General features: G+C 31.6%; 1 non-coding gene across 1 annotated transcript; it reads left to right on the forward strand.

The window, feature by feature from the left end:
• The first annotated feature begins 14,876 nt into the window (after positions 1-14,876).
• Positions 14,877-14,983, forward strand: LOC139856329 (small nucleolar RNA R71). The gene has a single exon (XR_011761817.1). It is a non-coding gene; the product is annotated as a small nucleolar RNA R71 (small nucleolar RNA).
• Positions 14,984-18,664: the final 3,681 nt, after the last annotated feature.

Here is an 18,664-nt window from a genome sequence, read left to right on the forward strand (position 1 = left end):
TTTTAAAATCAACTAAACACATGTTCTATATCTATATGATATGCTAACTTAATGATTTAAAACCTGGAAACACGAAAAACACCGTAAAATTGGATTTACGCCGTCGTAGTAACACCGCGGGCTGTTTTGGGTTAGTTAATTAAAAACTATGATAAACTTTGATTTAAAAGTTGTTATTCTGAGAAAATGATTTTTATTAAGAACATGAAACTATATCCAAAAATTATGGTTAAACTCAAAGTGGAAGTATGTTTTCTAAAATGGTCATCTAGACGTCGTTCTTTCGACTGAAATGACTACCTTTACAAAAACGACTTGTAACTTATTTTTCCGACTATAAACCTATACTTTTTCTGTTTAGATTCATAAAATAGAGTTCAATATGAAACCATAGCAATTTGATTCACTTAAAACGGATTTAAAATGAAGAAGTTATGGGTAAAACAAGATTGGATAATTTTTCTCATTTTAGCTACCTGAAAATTGGTAACAAATCTATTCCAACCATAACTTAATCAACTTGTATTGTATATTATGTAATCTTGAGATACCATAGACACGTATACAATGTTTCGACCTATCATGTCGACACATCTATATATATTTCGGAACAACCATAGACACTCTATATGTGAATGTTGGAGTTAGCTATACAGGGTTGAGGTTGATTCCAAAATATATATAGTTTGAGTTGTGATCAATACTGAGATACATATACACTGGGTCGTGGATTGATTCAAGATAATATTTATCGATTTATTTCTATACATCTAACTGTGGACAACTAGTTGTAGGTTACTAACGAGGACAGCTGACTTAATAAACTTAAAACATCAAAATATATTAAAAGTGTTGTAAATATATTTTGAACATACTTTGATATATATGTATATATTGTTATAGGTTCGTGAATCAACCAGTGGCCAAGTCTTACTTCCCGACGAAGTAAAAATCTGTGAAAGTGAGTTATAGTCCCACTTTTAAAATCTAATATTTTTGGGATGAGAATACATGCAGGTTTTATAAATGATTTACAAAATAGACACAAGTACGTGAAACTACATTCTATGGTTGAATTATCAAAATCAAATATGCCCCTTTTTATTAAGTCTGGTAATCTAAGAATTAGGGAACAGACACCCTAATTGACGCGAATCCTTAAGATAGATCTATTGGGCCTAACAAACCCCATCCAAAGTATCGGATGCTTTAGTACTTTGAAATTTATATCATATCCGAAGGGTGTCCCGGAATGATGGGGATATTCTTATATATGCATGTTGTTAATGTCGGTTACCAGGTGTTCACCATATGAATGATTTTTATCTCTATGTATGGGATGTGTATTGAAATATGAAATCTTGTGGTCTATTATTATGATTTGATATATATAGGTTAAACCTATAACTCACCAACATTTTTGTTGACGTTTTAAGCATGTTTATTCTCAGGTGATTATTAAGAGCTTCCGCTATCGCATACTTAAATAAGGACAAGATTTGGAGTCCATGCTTGTATGATATTGTGTAAAAACTGCATTCAAGAAACTTATTTTGTTGTAACATATTTGTATTGTAAACCATTATGTAATGGTCGTGTGTAAACAGGATATTTTAGATTATCATTATTTGATAATCTACGTAAAGCTTTTTAAACCTTTATTGATGAAATAAAGGTTATGGTTTGTTTTAAAATGAATGCAGTCTTTGAAAAACGTCTCATATAGAGGTCAAAACCTCGCAACGAAATCAATTAATATGGAATGTTTTTAATCAATAAGAACGGGACATTTCATTAGCTATACAGGGTTGAGGTTGATTCTAAAAATATATATACTTTGAGTTGTGATCTAGCCTGAGACGTGTATACACAGGGTTGTGGATTGATTCAAGATAATATATATCAATTGTTTTCTGTACATCTAACGTTGGACAACTAGTTGTAGGTTACTAACGAGGACATCTGACTTAATAAACTTAAAACATCAAAATGTATTAAAAGTGTTGTAAATATATTTTGAATATACTTTGATATATATGTACATATTTGTTATAGGTTCGTGAATCGACCAGTGGCCAAGTCTTACTTCCCGATGAAGTAAAAATCTGTGAAAGTGAGTTATAGTCCCACTTTTAAAATCTAATATTTTTGGGATGAGAATAAATGCTGGTTTTATAAATGATTTACAAAATAGACACAAGTACGTGAAACTACATTCTATGGTTGAATTATCGAAATCGAATATGCCCCTTTTTATTAAGTCTGGTAATCTAAGAATTAGGGAACAGACACCCTAATTGACGCGAATCCTAAAGATAGATCTATTGGGCCTAACAAACCATATCCAAAGTACCGGATGCTTTAGTACTTCAAAATTTATATCATATCCGAAGGGTGTCCCGGAATGATGGGGATATTCTTATATATGCATCTTGTTAATGTCGGTTACCAGGTGTTCACCATATGAATGCTTTTTATCTCTATGTATGGGATGTATATTGAAATATGAAATCTTGTGGTCTATTGTTACGATTTGATATATATAGGTTAAACCTATAACTCACCAATATTTTTGTTGACGTTTAAAGCATGTTTATTCTCAGGTGAATATTAAGAGCTTCCGATGTTGCATACTAAAATAAGGACAAGATTTGGAGTCAATGTTTGTATGATATTATGTAAAAACTGCATTCAAGAAACATATGTCGATGTAATATATTTCTATTGTAAACCATTATGTAATGGTCGTGTGTAAACAGTATATTTTAGATTATCATTATTTGATAATCTACGTAATGCTTTTGAAACCTTTATTGATAAAATAAAGGTTATGGTTGTTTTAAAAATGAATGCAGTCTATGAAAAACGTCTCATATATAGGTCAAAACCTCGCAATGAAATCAATTAATATGGAACGTTTATAATCAATATGAACGGGACATTTCAAGATCCAACGAATTAATTGTGGTTTGGCATCTTGTTTCGAAAATAGGTATCTAAGAGCAGAATGGTCGGTATAGTCCACCGTTTTAGCTAGAACGAGATATGAACGAAATTTGTCTAAAGCAAAGACAATAGCAAAGAGTTCTTTTTCAGTAGTTGTATAGTTCGTTTGTGCTCCTTGTAACGTCTTACTAGCATAATAAATAGGTTGAAATCGTTTTTCAATCCTTTGTCCTAAAACGGCTCCCATTGCAAAATCACTTGCATCGCACATAAGTTCGAATGGTAGATTCAAATTTGGTGTTATCATGATGGGCGCATTAGTGAGTATTTCTTTAAGAATATTAAAAGATTTGATGCATTCATCCGAAAAGATGAATGGGGCATCCTTTTCTAAGAGTTTATTCATAGGAGTGGCAATTTTAGAAAAATCTTTTATGAAACGTCGGTAAAAACCGGCATGCCCTAGAAAACTCCTAACTCCTCTAACATTGGTGGGATGTGGAAGTTTAGCAATTACATCTACTTTAGCTCTATCCACTTCAATTCCTTCCTTTGAGATTTTATGACCAAGAACGATGCCTTCTTTAACCATGAAATGGCATTTCTCCCAATTAAGTACTAGATTTGATTGTTCGCATCTAATAAGCATTCGTTCAAGATTAACTTGTGACGACCCGGAAATTTTCGACCAAATTTAAACTTAACCTTTATATGTTTCTGACACGATAAGTAGAATTTGTAATGTTGAATCTCAAAAAGTTTGGAACTACATTCATGTAATCAATTACCCTTTGACCGTGTTCGACGATTCACGAACAATTATGAGTATATAGATATGTATATATAATATATAATATTAACTGAAAACATTAACAAAGTATTAGATATATGATACTTTACATGAACGTATTTGTTTCGATATATTTATCGACAGAATTAAGAGATAATATCAAATGATTGAATTATCAGATACATTATGATATGATTACGGGCCTATGTTATGAGGTCCACTGTGATTTAAGAAATCTATTCTTTTTGACAACATTCGGAAAATGGTAAAGTGATTTATAAATAAGAACAAATGTGTCAATTAACGGGAACTAGACAAGGGTTAGTGGAAATTCCTGTTTAATTACCAAGGCATGTTTTATAATATTTTTCTCGTGACCTTGATAAGATAACTATGTTAACTTTCATTTTATTTAATATGAAAATAAGAACGTGGAGTGTAAATAACTTAGATGTTGGATATCGACAAGTTAAGTAACTCGACATTTTTCATTAAGATGATTTCATACGTTTATTTAACCTTTGGACTTTATCTCATGCTTCACCAATAGACTGTAATTTAAAAACTTGAAACCTATTATGAATATATAATTATACTTTTCTAAAATGTTTTATGATATAACGATTTCCATTATTTTAACTTTTTAACAAAATGATTCTTAAATATATTTAGTTTTGGAAAACAAAATTATCATATTTATTTGATTTAGTTTCAAAAGTACAAAAAACGTTTTCAGTTTAAAAAGAACTTTATTATTAAAATGTATATATCTTTTATAAATATGTAGAACCACTTTTGACAACTCATTACTTAACCAGTATGATAAAGATAACGATATTTATATTTTATTTTATTAAATATATATAACAATTTAAATTAATATTATATATATTTATACGCGTATTATACGTATATAGTTTTATACTTTTACTATACTTTAACTTTACCTTTACTTTACTTTTACTTTACTTTAACTTTAATAATTCATACTTTAATAATTCACTTTAATAATTCATACTTTAATAATTCACTTTAATAATTCACTTTAATAATTCATACTTTAATAATTCACTTTAATAATTCACTTTAATAATTCATACTTTAATAATTCACTTTAATAATTCATACTTTAATAATTCACTTTAATAATTTATACTTTAATAATTCAGTTTAATAATTCAAAAATCTATTATAAATAGAATTGAATAGGTTTCATTATTTCATAGAAACTTGAAAATATATTTCTCTAAACTCTCTCAATCGAATTACATATATTTTTGTATTATTTCAAGATATTATTAGTATACATAAAATACTACGACGGAGTTATACTCAGACGATTTCAAAATAAGTTTTCAAACGGGATAGAGCTAAGGAAATTATGGGCTATAGCTATGGAGGTTATGGGTATTGATCGAGGGTATTGCTCGTGAGGTCAACCTAACGTTTATCATTTTCGTTGCGTCTACGTACTTTCCTGCAATATTGAATCACAATATTGATATGTTCGTGAATCCGAGACAAACCCTGCACTTGTTCAGTGCCGTCATATACATAATTGCTACGAAATACAGTATTGTGAGTTTCATTACTCCCTTTTTAATATATATTTTTGGGCTGAGAATACATGCGCTGTTTTATAAATGTTTTACGAAATAGGCACAAGTACTAAAACTAATTCTATGTGGGTTTAAACCAGAAATATACCCTTAGCTTGGTAACATTAAACTACTTGTCTATGTACGGTAGGCGCGAATCCTAAAGATATATCTATTGGGCCTGACAAACCACATCCTGACTATGGGATGCTTTAGTACTTCGAGGTTATTTTAAATACACCTGATCTGGTGTACTTCAGAGGGTAAAACATGAATGTTAAGGCTTGTTACCGGGTGCCTACAACTTATAGAATACTTTTAAACACTTGCAAGTGTACGGATATTTATGGAAACTGAAATCTTGTGGTCTATTACTATTACGGAAATGATTGATTATGATAAACTAATGAACTCACCAACCTTTTGGTTGACACTTTAAAGCATGTTTATTCTCAGGTATTAAAGAAATCTTCCGCTGTGCATTAGCTCATTTTAAGGATATTACCTGGAGTCATTCATGACATACTTTGAAAGACGTTGCATTCGAGTCGTTGAGTTCATCAAGATTAATATTAAGTCAATTATAGTTGGATGTAATATGAAATGGTATGCATGCCGTCAATTTTTGATGTAAAGAAAGTTTGTCTTTTAAAAAAATGAATGCAATGTTTGTAAAACGTATCATATAGAGGTCAAATACCTCGCGATGTAATCAACTATTGTGAATCGTTTATAATGTGTATGAACGGGTCCTTTCAGTTGGTATCAGAGCGGTGGTCTTAGCGAACCAGGTCTTGCATTAGTGTGTCTAACTGATAGTTGTTAAGATGCATTAGTGAGTCTGGACTTCGACCGTGTCTGCATATCAAAAGTTTTGTTTATCATTTTTAGTCTAAAATCATCTACTTACCATCCTTAGGAAATTACCTTCTTATCATTCTTAGTCTAGACACGTCTTGCTGCATTGATTGCATGAATAGTGTATAGACAAAATTCATATCTTATCGTATCTGCTAAATCATATCTATTACCGTAAACTTTGCCTGACATATTTCGTAAATTCCTCCGTAATCTATGAAATCTTTTGATCTATATATATAGATATTCTATGTAGTTAGAATACCACCCGATAGCCAGAAAATCATTTCGTATTGAAAAATCCTTTATCAAATCGTACGAAATGGAATTTGTCATCAGTTCAAGTTCCTCGGATTTCGAAATGGAATCTCACTCAAGCTCCGAAAGCAGTGTGACTGGAATGGATCAACCAATCAGCCATCATCTATTCTAGATGAATTGAGGATGGGTTTGTAGCCTCCTTAATCATTGGAGATAAGAAGAAGGCGATCCTTTCCATCCACCACATTGCCCTCTTGGCAATGAACCTGAAGCACTTACCGGCGAACCTGTCCGAAACACCATTTCCTCTCTCATTTCCAGAGTATCTCGTCATGATTATATACTACACCAAATTCTAGATCTTATTTATCCTCTCGTCCGAACCGACAATCACCCCGGTGTAATAGAAGAAGTCAACGAGCTTCGCGCTCGGGTAGTGGCTTTGGAGAATATGGTGCAAAGGTTACAAACACCAGTAGCAGCACCAGTAACAGCAACATAACTAGTACCACCATCAACAACATCAACAGTACCATTACCACACCAACAACAACCGCATCGCAAACCACAACTTCACAATCTGTCCCATGAGCATCGACGTCATACGCCCTGTAGATACTAAGGAATACCACAACGATGAAGTATTGATTCATTACTTCATTGGGAAAACATTCTACGACGATTATGTAATTTCTAAAGTTTAGAAATTATCTATCCTAGCCTTAACCATAAATCAAGTGAGTTTAATTTAATATTAACTCATTAAATATATATTACATCTGAAGAAATATACACATATATTTCCATAAAGACTGTAATAAAATTCTTTTGTACAAAATATTAATTGTGACATTTTTTTTAACGGGTAGGTAATACCCGAGAGATATATAAATTCACAATTAATATGTTACATTCTTCGAATCTGATTCAGCAAATCATCCATTATACTCCCTACTTTCACAACAATATACATTCTTTTATAGGAATCAAAACAACCATACTCATTCAAAAATCTATATACATATTCTGATTTTGAAATCACCGAATTCAATTCAAGTTATCATCGGTATCATCACTCTTAGATTCTTACATCTTTCAAAGCTATACTTTAACTTCAAAATTGTGTTAGAACATCGTATGTATATTAACGATTATAATCTGTGTTCAAGCCCTTCGAAATACCTGAAGACACTTCAAATAATGAACAATCGAGATGATGATCCAACCACATGTTATCCACAGTTACGTACCTGAAAAACTCTTGAAACCAAAGTCATAATTTAACATGTATCCATGTCAGACCTTTTGGCATTTACTAGCTAAAATAACTTTTCAATCCCTTCTAAAAATAGACGATTTTGTCACAGCTCCAGCAAACCAACTTCAATAGTTCATTCGAATAAGCCTTATTATAATGATTACCCCTTCATCATTATTACCGGGGAACCTTTCATATCTCGCCACATTAGCAGTAAACTTATTAACAACTTCATTGATCTTTGACTTTCCGAAAAATCTTTATATTTATCAAAATCCCATCATTTACTCATCTGCATCTTGTAACGAGAATTGCCATACGAATCATCGGAAATTAGCAATCAGTATTTTGAAATCTCGCAGCATGTCTACGCCAACAATTATATGTGCCTATCTTCTGGACTTATATACTTTGAATGTGAAGTTTCTGAAAAACACCCTAAACTGCGAACTAGTTCTCCAAATACTAATGAAGCAGCAAAAACTATAAACGACCTTAACAGTAAAAAGTTGGATGATAAAGAGTAGTGTGTTGGCAAAGCTCAGAAAAAGAGAAGATTTGGTACTAAAAAATACGGATTGAGCAAACCATGAAGAAGGCTGTGGATAAATCACAAGGACGAAATCTACCTTCAAAGAATCCAAATAATTCCGTGTCTGCTGAAGTCATTATCGAATACCTTGCTCCTGACTCTAAACCCTTATGGACAATATTCTTCATCATCCTCTGATATTAGAAATTTTAAGATATCATCGTATCTTTCATTATAAATATCCTCCATATTTCTGAAGATATTTCCATAATTATTCTTATCTGAAACCATTTACCTCTTCGTGCTGTCTGTATTACATCATAAAAGAAACTATTTTAGTTTCTAAATTCTGAAACTTTCGAATTTAAAATAGGAATATTTTTGAAGTAGTGTTGGGAACTGAAGCATTAACTAGTATAATATAATGACACTTGATCAACGTGATTATATTACAGTAAGTCATGCTGAGTTTATAAATGGAACGTGATGATTCACAGATCATAACGTCATCATGTGCTATGTTACACGACTCTTGTATTCTCTTTAACCTCTAAAATATCAAGAAAATATTTCTTAATGATTCTGCCTTTTTCGAGGTATTCTAGTAATTTGACAAGTCAAGATCGTGCCATTACAATTTCCTTCTTAGAAATTAATAATGTTCATTCCGAAATTCATATATGCGAATTCTGGACCATTACAAGCGGTGCTTAATCGCAAGAAGAAGAAACGAAAGGACAAAACTCTGAAATAGAAATTGGGGTATAAATTGCAGCAAATAAAAGAGAGCATTAATTGGGGATGACATTGATTATAGAAGATAGAAGCAAGGACATCGAAATATAAGGGAAGATATAAAACCCAACAACAACCCAGAAACTATAAACCGTATATATCGATGCATATAGCAATATAAAGACACGGGAGAACTAAAAATACAATAAAACCAAGAGTATAGTAGAAGTAAATAGATTCTTCTGGAGGTAGATGAAAAAGAAGAACGACAGATATGAAAGTGAGGAGTATATCGAGAATCAGCACTTGATGAAGCATATTGACGAATAATTTTAAAGTAAGAATTAAGGGAGAAAGAATAGAAGGTGTGAATTAAAAGGAAACAAAGGAGGTGGATTTATAGTGAAATATCCGACAGAAAAATCGAGATGAATCATCGCATTAAATCGAAGAGGATCATAATTTCTCGAAGAATCAAATCCTATATAGATTACAAAGATTTTTTTTAATCCGGAGATCAACCGTGATGACGTCAAAAGATAAGATGAATCCCTATTTTCTCATTTCACTCTTTTACGATAGCTTCACTCATACGTTTTGAGTAATCGAATTATTTTATCCATATTTCTCAATCATGATAAAACCCTATGAATCAACTTATATTCGTCATAATAACATTCTTATTGTTAGCCATGACGACCTCGATCAAATTTCGGGACGAAATTTCTCTAACGGGTAGGTACTGTGACGACCCGGAAATTTCCGACCAAATTTAAACTTAACCTTTATATGTTTCTGACACGATAAGCAGAATTTGTAATGTTGAATCTCAAAAAGTTTGGAACTACATTCATGTAATCAATTACCCTTTGACCGTGTTCGACGATTCACGAACAATTACGAGTATATAGATATGTATATATAATATATAATATTAACTGAAAACATTAACAAAGTATTAGATATATGATACTTTACATGAACGTATTTGTTTCGATATATTTATCGACAGAATTAAGAGATAATATCAAATGATTGAATTATCAGATACATTATGATATGATTACGGGCCTATGTTATGAGGTCCACTGTGATTTAAGAAATCTATTCTTTTTGACAACATTCGGAAAATGGTAAAGTGATTTATAAATAAGAAAAATGTGTCAATTAACGGGAACTAGACAAGGGTTAGTGGAAATTCCTGTTTAATTTCCAAAGCATGTTTTATAATATTTTTCTCGTGACCTTGATAAGATAACTATGTTAACTTTCATTTTATTTAATATGAAAATAAGAACGTGGAGTGTAAATAACTTAGATGTTGGATATCGACAAGTTAAGTAACTCGACATTTTTCATTAAGATGATTTCATACGTTTATTTAACCTTTGGACTTTATCTCATGCTTCACCAATAGACTGTAATTTAAAAACTTGAAACCTATTATGAATATATAATTATACTTTTCTAAAATGTTTTATGATATAATGATTTCCATTATTTTAACTTTTTAACAAAATGATTCTTAAATATATTTAGTTTTGGAAAACAAAATTATCATATTTATTTGATTTAGTTTCAAAAGTACAAAAAACGTTTTCAGTTTAAAAAGAAGTTTATTATTAAAATGTATATATCTTTTATAAATATCTAGAACCACTTTTGACAACTCATTACTTAACCAGTATGATAAAGATAACGATATTTATATTTTATTTTATTAAATATATATAACAATTTAAATTAATATTATATATATTTATACGCGTATTATACGTATATAGTTTTATACTTTTACTATACTTTAACTTTACATTTACTTTACTTTTACTTTACTTTAACTTTAATAATTCATACTTTAATAATTCACTTTAATAATTCATACTTTAATAATTCACTTTAATAATTCACTTTAATAATTCATACTTTAATAATTCACTTTAATAATTCACTTTAATAATTCATACTTTAATAATTCACTTTAATAATTCATACTTTAATAATTCACTTTAATAATTTATACTTTAATAATTCAGTTTAATAATTCAAAAATCTATTATAAATAGAATTGAATAGGTTTCATTATTTCATAGAAACTTGAAAATATATTTCTCTAAACTCTCTCAATCGAATTACATATATATATTTTCTTTGTATTATTTCAAGATATTATTAGTATACATAAAATACTACGACGGAGTTATACTCAGACGATTTCAAAATAAGTTTTCAAATGGGATAGAGCTAAGGAAATTATGGGCTATAGCTATGGAGGTTATGGGTATTGATCGAGGGTATTGCTCGTGAGGTCAACCTAACGTTTATCATTTTCGTTGCGTCTACGTACTTTCCTGCAATATTGAATCACAATATTGATACGTTCGTGAATCCGAGACAAACCCTGCACTTGTTCAGTGCCGTCATATACATAATTGCTACGAAATACAGTATTGTGAGTTTCATTACTCCCTTTTTAATATATATTTTTGGGCTGAGAATACATGCGCTGTTTTATAAATGTTTTACGAAATAGGCACAAGTACTAAAACTAATTCTATGTGGGTTTAAACCAGAAATATACCCTTAGCTTGGTAACATTAAACTACTTGTCTATGTACGGTAGGCGCGAATCCTAAAGATAGATCTATTGGGCCTGACAAACCACATCCTGACTATGGGATGCTTTAGTACTTCGAGGTTATTTTAAATACACCTGATCTGGTGTACTTCAGAGGGTAAAACATGAATGTTAAGGCTTGTTACCGGGTGCCTACAACTTATAGAATACTTTTAAACACTTGCGAGTGTACGGATATTTATGGAAACTAAAATCTTGTGGTCTATTACTATTACGGAAATGATTGATTATGATAAACTAATGAACTCACCAACCTTTTGGTTGACACTTTAAAGCATGTTTATTCTCAGGTATTAAAGAAATCTTCCGCTGTGCATTAGCTCATTTTAAGGATATTACCTGGAGTCATTCATGACATACTTTGAAAGACGTTGCATTCGAGTCGTTGAGTTCATCAAGATTAATATTAAGTCAATTATAGTTGGATGTAATATGAAATGGTATGCATGCCGTCAATTTTTGATGTAAAGAAAGTTTGTCTTTTAAAAAATGAATGCAATGTTTGTAAAACGTATCATATAGAGGTCAAATACCTCGCGATGTAATCAACTATTGTGAATCGTTTATAATGTATATGAACGGGTCCTTTCATAACTAGAGATGATTCAAATGTATCATCGAAGACTGAAAAGTCATCCATGAAAACTTCCATGCATTCTTCTATCATGTCGTGAAAAATCGCCATCATGCACCTTTGAAAGGTTGCAGGGGCGTTGCAAAGTCCAAATGGCATGCGTTTGTAAGCAAAAGTACCATAAGGGCATGTGAACGTGGTTTTCTCTTGGTCCTTGGGTGCTATTGGAATTTGAAAATATCCGGAGAAACCATCAAGAAAACAATAGTAACTATTTCCGGCTAATCTTTCCAACATTTGATCAATGAAAGGTAAAGGAAAGTGATCTTTTCTGGTGGCGTCATTTAATTTTCTATATTCAATACAAACACGCCATCCTGTTACAGTCCTAGTAGGAATAAGCTCATTTTTCTCATTTGTGATGACAGTCATGCCACCCTTCTTAGGTACGCATCGAACTGGGCTTACCCATGGACTATCAGAAATTGGATAAATTAAACCTGCATCAAGCAGTTTAATAATTTCTTTCTTAACAACATCTTGCATATTAGGATTTAGTCTTCTTTGGCGTTGCACATATGTTTTATGACCTTCTTCCATAAGGATTTTATGTGTGCAATACGAAGGACTTATTCCTTTAATATCATGAATTTTCCATGCAATAGCTGGTTTATGAGCTTTTAACACAGAAATGAGTTGAGATTTTTCATTTTCAGTAAGAGAATACGATATTATTACAGGTAATTCAGATTCATCATGTAAATAAGCATATTCCAAATGGTTTGGAAGTGGCTTTAACTCTAATGTCGGTGGTTCTTTTATCGATGATTTGTATCGATATCTGTCTTCTTCTTTTAGTATTTGAATTTCTTCTGTTGTTGGTTCATATCCATTAGCCATAAGTGTAGCTAACATTTCAGTTTCATCAATTGGTTCAGTTCCTTCTCCTAAAGAACATTCTCCTGTTCCTTGTAATTCTGGAAATTCTTCTAACAATTCTGCATGTGAATCTATAGTTTGAATATAATAACATGTATCATCTGCAGATTGCGGTTGTTGCATGGCTCTATCAACTGAAAAAGTAACACTCTCGTCCTCTATACTTAGGGTCAGTTTCTTACCGAACACATCTATTATTGCTTTAGCCGTGTTTAAGAATGGTCTTCCTAATATAAGAGGTACTCGAGAATCTTCTTCCATGTCCAGAATAACAAAATCTACTGGAAATACTAAAGTACCAACTTTAACTAGCATGTTCTCCATTATCCCTCTAGGATATTTTACTGATCTATCTGCTAGTTGTATACCTATTCGTGTTGGTTTCAATTCTCCAAGGTCTAGTTTAGCGTATAGTGAATACGGCATTAAATTTATACTAGCACCTAAATCTGCCAATGCTTCTATTGAACTAAGACTACCCAGAAAACATGGAATTGTGAAACTTCCTGGATCTGAAAGTTTTTCTGGTATCTTATTCAACAGTACTGCTGAACAATTAGCATTCATAGTAACGGCCGAGAGTTCTTCCATTTTCTTTCTATTTGTGATTAGATCTTTCAAAATTTTAGCATATCTAGGCATTCCTAAAATTACATCAATGAAAGGAAGATTTACATTTATTTGTTTAAACATATCCAAGAATTTGGATTGCTCGGCTTCAAGTCTCTCTTTTCTCATTTTACTCGGGTAAGGAATTGGTGGTTGGTATGGTTTAACATAAGGTTTAGCCTTAACTGTGTTATCTTCATTAACCTTTTCAACTACCGGTTCTTTTTCCTTATCTTGATCAGATTGTGGTTCTTGTGGAGTAGGAATAGCTTCATCAGAAATTACAGGTATTTCAGGTGGTTTAAGTGTAATACCACTTCTTGTGGTAATGGCTTTAGCTGTTTCATTCCGGGGGTTAGCATTTGTATCACTTGGTAAACTTCCCAGTTTTCTTTCACCTATCAACCTTGCTAGGTTACTTACTTCTTGTTCCAAATTTTGAATAGAAGCTTGTTGATTTCTAAATGTTTGAGCATTTTGTTCATTGGTTTGTTTCTGAGATGTGAAAAACTGCGTTTGAGATTCAACTAGCTTCGACATCATGTCTTCTAAATTTGGCTTTTTATCATCGGTTTGTGGTGGTTTGTTTTGAAAATTAGGTCTTTGCTGATTGTAAGTATTATTAGATACTTGTTGATTACTAGGACCTTGTTGGTTGTTGTATGGAACATTTCGATTATAATTCTGGTTTTGATTGTAGTTTGGTCTTGGCGGTTGATAATTATTCTGATAATTATTTCCAGGCCTTTGGTTTATGTATGAAACATTCTCTCTTTGTTCCATTGTTAGCTCAATACTGAGACAATCTTTTGTCAAATGTGGTCCTCCACACTGCTCACAACTAATTCATATTGAGTGTATACCTTTAGTCATCTTTTCCATTCGTCTCTCGACAGCATCTATCTTTGTAGAAACGGAATCGAAGTCATGGCTAGAATCGGCTCTAGCTGCTTTAGATGATCTAACGATATCTTTTTCTTGGAGCCACTCATGTGAGTGGGAAGCGGTGTTATCAATAATTTTGTAAGCATCAGTTGCGGTTTTCTTCATAATGGAACCACCAGCTGCTATATCGATGTCTTTGCATGTAGTGATGTCGCATCCTTGGTAGAATATTTGTACTATTTGACAGGTGTCTAAACCATGTTGCGGACATCCTCTCAATAATTTTCCAAATCTTGTCCATGCTTCATATAAAGTTTCATTTGGCTTTTGCGTGAACGTAACAATTTCTCCTTGAAGTCTCACGGCTTTAGATGCCGGAAAGAATTTTTTAAGAAATTTTTCAACTAAGACATCCCATGTATCAATCGCCCCTTCAGGTAACGATTCCAACCAATCTTTGGCTTCTCCCTTTAAAGTCCAGGGAAATAACATGAGATATATCTATTCATCCTCCACTTCTCGGATTTTAAATAGAGTACAGATCCTATTAAAGATTCGAAGATGTTCGTTTAGATCTTCTTTTGGCGTACCACTATATTGGCATTAATTAGTTATCATGTGTAGGATTTGTCCCTTGATTTCATAATCTGGCGCATTAATATCTGGCTTAATAATGGCGTGACCTTGGCCCGTGCGTGTGGTGTAGTGACCCGAACTTTTCCATGTTTATATATATTAATTGAGATTGATATTTACATGATTAAATGTTTCCAACATGTTAAGCAATCAAACTTGTTAAGACTTGATTAATTGAAATAGGTTTCATATAGACAATTGACCACCCAAGTTGACCGGTGATTCACGAACGTTAAAACTTGTAAAAACAATATGATGACATATATATGGTTATATATATAGTTAACATTATATTATTATAAGTAAACATATCATTAATTATATTAACAATGAACTTCATTTGTAAAAACAAGACTACTAACATAATGATTTTGAAACGAGACATATATGTAACGATTATCGTTGTAACAACATTTAATGTACATATATCATATTAAGAGATATTCGTACATCATAATATCATGATAATATAATAATTTAAAATCTCATTTGATATTATAAACATTGGGTTAACAACATTTAACAAGATCGTTAACCTAAAGGTTTCAAAACAACACTTACATGTAACGACTAACGATGACTTAACGACTCAGTTAAAATGTATATACATGTAGTGTTTTAATATGTATTCATACACTTTTGAAAGACTTCAAGACACTTATCAAAATACTTCTACTTAATAAAAATGCTTACAATTACATCCTCGTTCAGTTTCATCAACAATTCTACTCGTATGTACCCGTATTCGTACTCGTACAATACACAGCTTTTAGATGTATGTACTATTGGTATATACACTCCAATGATCAGCTTTTAGCAGCCCATGTGAATCACCTAACACATGTAGGAACCATCATTTGGCAACTAGCATGAAATATCTCATAAAATTACAAAAATATGAGTAATCATTCATGACTTATTTACATGAAAACAAAATTACATATCCTTTATATCTAATCCATACACCAAAGACCAAAAACACCTACAAACACTTTCATTCTTCAATTTTATTCATCTAATTGATCTCTCTCAAGTTCTATCTTCAAGTTCTAAGTGTTCTTCATAAATTCCAAAAGTTCTAGTTTCATAAAATCAAGAATACTTTCAAGTTTGCTAGCTCACTTCCAATCTTGTAAGGTGATCATCCAACCTCAAGAAATCTTTGTTTATTACAGTAGGTTATCATTCTAATACAAGGTAATAATCATATTCAAACTTTGATTCAATTTCTATAACTATAACAATCTTATTTCGAGTGGAAATCTTACTTGAACTTGTTTTCGTGTCATGATTCTGCTTCAAGAACTTTCAAGCCATCCAAGGATCCGTTGAAGCTAGATCCATTTTTCTCTTTTCCAGTAGGTTTATCCAAGGAACTTAAGGTAGTAATGATGTTCATAACATCATTCGATTCATACATATAAAGCTATCTTATTCGAAGGTTTAAACTTGTAATCACTAGAACATAGTTTAGTTAATTCTACACTTGTTCGCAAACAAAAGTTAATCCTTCTAAATTGACTTTTAAAATCAACTAAACACATGTTCTATATCTATATGATATGCTAACTTAATGATTTAAAACCTGGAAACACGAAAAATACCGTAAAACCGGATTTACGCCGTCGTAGTAACACCGCGGGCTGTTTTGGGTTAGTTAATTAAAAACTATGATAAACTTTGATTTAAAAGTTGTTATTCTGAGAAAATGATTTTTATTATGAACATGAAACTATATCCAAAAATTATGGTTAAACTCAAAGTGGAAGTATGTTTTCTAAAATGGTCATCTAGACGTCGTTCTTTCGACTGAAATGACTACCTTTACAAAAACGACTTGTAACTTATTTTTCTGACTATAAACCTATACTTTTTCTGTTTAGATTCATAAAATAGAGATAAATATGAAACCATAGCAATTTGATTCACTCAAAACGGATTTAAAATGAAGAAGTTATGGGTAAAACAAGATTGGATAATTTTTCTCATTTTAGCTACGTGAAAATTGGTAACAAATCTATTCCAACCATAACTTAATCAACTTGTATTGTATATTATGTAATCTTGAGATACCATAGACACGTATTCAATGTTTCGACCTATCATGTCGACACATCTATATATATTTCGGAACAACCATAGACACTCTATATGTGAATGTTGGAGTTAGCTATACAGGGTTGAGGTTGATTCCAAAATATATATAGTTTGAGTTGTGATCAATACTGAGATACGTATACACTGGGTCGTGGATTGATTCAAGATAATATTTATCGATTTATTTCTGTACATCTAACTGTGGACAACTAGTTGTAGGTTACTAACGAGGACAGCTGACTTAATAAACTTAAAACATCAAAATATATTAAAAGTGTTGTAAATATATTTTGAACATACTTTGATATATATGTATATATTGTTATAGGTTCGTGAATCAACCAGTGGCCAAGTCTTACTTCCCGACGAAGTAAAAATCTGTGAAAGTGAGTTATAGTCCCACTTTTAAAATCTAATATTTTTGGGATGAGAATACATGCAGGTTTTATAAATGATTTACAAAATAGACACAAGTACGTGAAACTACATTCTATGGTTGAATTATCGAAATCGAATATGCCCCTTTTTATTAAGTCTGGTAATCTAAGAATTAGGGAACAGACACCCTAATTGACGCGAATCCTAAAGATAGATCTATCGGGCCCAACAAGCCCCATCCAAAGTACCGGATGCTTTAGTACTTCGAAATTTATATCATATCCGAAGGGTGTCCCGGAATGATGGGGATATTCTTATATATGCATCTTGTTAATGTCGGTTACCAGGTGTTCACCATATGAATGATTTTATTCTCTATGTATGGGATGTGTATTGAAATATGAAATCTTGTGGTCTATTATTATGATTTGATATATATAGGTTAAACCTATAACTCACCAACATTTTTGTTGACGTTTTAAGCATGTTTATTCTCAGGTGATTATTAAGAGCTTCCGCTGTCGCATACTTAAATAAGGACGAGATTTGGAGTCCATGCTTGTATGATATTGTGTAAAAACTGCATTCAAGAAACTTATTTTGTTGTAACATATTTGTATTGTAAACCATTATGTAATGGTCGTGTGTAAACAGGATATTTTAGATTATCATTATTTGATAATCTACGTAAAGCTTTTTAAACCTTTATTGATGAAATAAAGGTTATGGTTTGTTTTAAAATGAATGCAGTCTTTGAAAAACGTCTCATATAGAGGTCAAAACCTCGCAACGAAATCAATTAATATGGAACGTTTTTAATCAATAAGCACGGGACATTTCATGTGGCTCTCATTAGGTCTTCCATACTTAGAGGTTCTGTTACTTCCATAATTGAATTTGTTGAATCTGAATCACTAGAGGATTCTGATT

The sequence above is a fragment of the Rutidosis leptorrhynchoides genome, chromosome 6, assembly GCF_046630445.1.
Source record: "Rutidosis leptorrhynchoides isolate AG116_Rl617_1_P2 chromosome 6, CSIRO_AGI_Rlap_v1, whole genome shotgun sequence".
In the NCBI taxonomy this organism is placed as follows: domain Eukaryota; kingdom Viridiplantae; phylum Streptophyta; class Magnoliopsida; order Asterales; family Asteraceae; genus Rutidosis; species Rutidosis leptorrhynchoides.